The sequence below is a fragment of the Netta rufina genome (assembly GCF_964035555.1).
Source record: "Netta rufina genome assembly, chromosome: 37".
Taxonomy (NCBI): Eukaryota; Metazoa; Chordata; class Aves; order Anseriformes; family Anatidae; genus Netta; species Netta rufina.
The window spans coordinates 167000-169225 of record NC_140161.1 but is presented as its reverse complement, the minus strand read 5'-3'; the positions used below and the strand labels follow the sequence as shown (position 1 = coordinate 169225).

General features: G+C 60.5%; 1 gene segment (V, D, J or C); it reads left to right on the top strand.

Moving 5' to 3' along the window:
• The first annotated feature begins 1711 nt into the window (after positions 1–1711).
• LOC311220688 (immunoglobulin heavy variable 3-74-like) lies at positions 1712–2226 on the top strand. The segment is given in 2 exons: positions 1712–1730; positions 1868–2226.

Here is a 2226-nt window from a genome sequence, read left to right as displayed (position 1 = left end):
GTGAGTTGTGTCGGGGCCTTTCCCTGGGCCATGAACAATGTTAGCAGCAGCAGCAGCACCGCCAATCTGTCCTAGATAACCATAACTACCACCAGTGTAAGCAGGTTTCGCGCAGTAGCAGGTGGCGGTGTCTTCGGCCTTGAGGCTGTTCATCTGCAGGGTGAGCGTGCTCTGCCCGTTGTTCTTGGAGATGGTGAAGCGTCCCTGCACCGCCGGCGCGTATCTTGTGGTACTACCACTATCGCTAATACCCGCGACGAACTCGAGCCCCTTCCCAGGTGCCTGTCGCACCCAGTACATGGCGTTGCTGCTGAAGGTGAAGCCGGAGCCCTTGCAGACCAGGGTCAGGGACCCCCCGGGACTCACGAGGCCCCCTCCGGACTCATCCAAGGTCTCAGCCGCCCGCAGCCCCGTGGAGGAAGGACAGAGAGCGGTGGGCTCAGCATGGGGGGTCCCTGACCCTGGTCTGCAAGGGCTCCGGATACACCTTCAGCAGCTACAACATGAACTGGGTGCGACAGGCACCCGGGAAAGGGCTTGAATACGTCGCGGGTATTACTGGTGGTGGTAGCACAGCCTACGCGCCGGCGGTGAAGGGACGCTTCACCATCTCCAGGAACGATGGGCAGAGCACGGCCACCCTGCAGATGAACAGCCTCAAGGCCGAAGACACCGCCACCTACTACTGCGCGAAAGCTGCTGGTAGTGGTAGTAGTGCTGATGAGGTTGTTGCTGCTGCTGATTCTGAGGCTGCTGGTGATATTGGTTGTGGTGCTGGTATTGATGATGGTGCTGGTGATGTCAATATTGTCAGCCAGCAACACCAGAAGCACTACTAGCGCTCCAAGCACTACCAGTGGTTTTCACGCAGTAGTAGGTGGCGGTGTCTTCGGCCTTGAGGCTGTTCATCTGCAGGGTGGCCGTGCTCTGCCCGTTGTTCCTGGAGATGGTGAAGCGTCCCTCCACCGCCGGCGCGTACTCTGTGTCACTACCATCATCGTCAATACCCGCGACGTATTCAAGCCCCTTCCCAGGTTCCTGACGCACCCACTGCATGGTGTAGCTGCTGAAGGTGTATCCGGCGTGCGTGAAAGGTGCTGGTATTGGTGGTGGCACAGCTGAAGGTGTTGCTGGTGCTTGTGGCCAGGGTGAGTTGTGTCGGGGCCTTTCCCTGGGCCAAGAGCAATGAAAGCAGCACCAGGAGCACCATCAATCTGACCAGCCAGAGGGTAACCGCTACCATCCATTTCTTTGGCGCAGTAGTAGGTGGCGGTGTCTTCGAACTTGAGGTTGTTCATCTGCAGGGTGAGCGTGCTCTGCCCGTTGTCCCTGGAGACGGTGAAGCGTCCCTCCACCGCCGACGCGTAGTATGTGCTGCTACGGTCAGTGATACTCGCGACAAACTCAAGGCCCTTTCCAGGCGCCTGCCGTATCCACAACATGTCGTAGCTGCTGAAGTCAAAGCCGGAGCCCTTGCAGACCAGGGTCAGGGACCCCCCAGGCTTCACCAGGCCCCCTCCGGACTCATCCAACGTCGCGGCCGCCCGCAGCCCTGTGGAGGAAGGACAGAGAGCGGTGGGCTCAGCTGCACGGCACGGGCCCCCGCACGGCCGTGGGGAGCCGGGGCCGCCGGCAGCCTCCGCAGGCCCGGGCCCTACCTGGGACGGCGGCCAGGAGGAGGAGGAGGGTGAAGGCGTGAGGCCGAGGACTCATGGTGGGGAAGGGAAGGGGTGCTGTGGGGACACTGCGTATTTGAAGGCACCCAAGGGGGCATTAATTGGGTTAACCCTCCTTGGGTTATTTCATTGCACTGAGTTAATTCGTGATAAGTCAACGGAGCTCTCTGCTCTCTGTCCTTCCTCCCCAGGGCTGCGGGCGGCCGAGACCTTGGATGAGTCCGGAGGGGGCCGTGTGAGTCCCGGGGGGTCCCTGACCCTGGTCTGCAAGGGCTCCGGATACACCTTCAGCAGCCACGGCATGGAGTGGGTGCGACACGCACCCGGGAAAGGGCTCAAAGAGGTCGCAGCTATTAACAAGGATGGTAGTAGCACATGGTACTTGCCGGCGGTGAAGGGACGCTTCACCATCTCCAGGAACGACGGGCAGAGCACGCTCACCCTGCAGATGAACAGCCTCAAGGCCGAAGACACCGCCACCTACTACTGCGCGAGAGGTTATGCTGGTAGTGCTTGGAGTGGTAGTAGGGCTGTTGCTGTTAATGGCTGA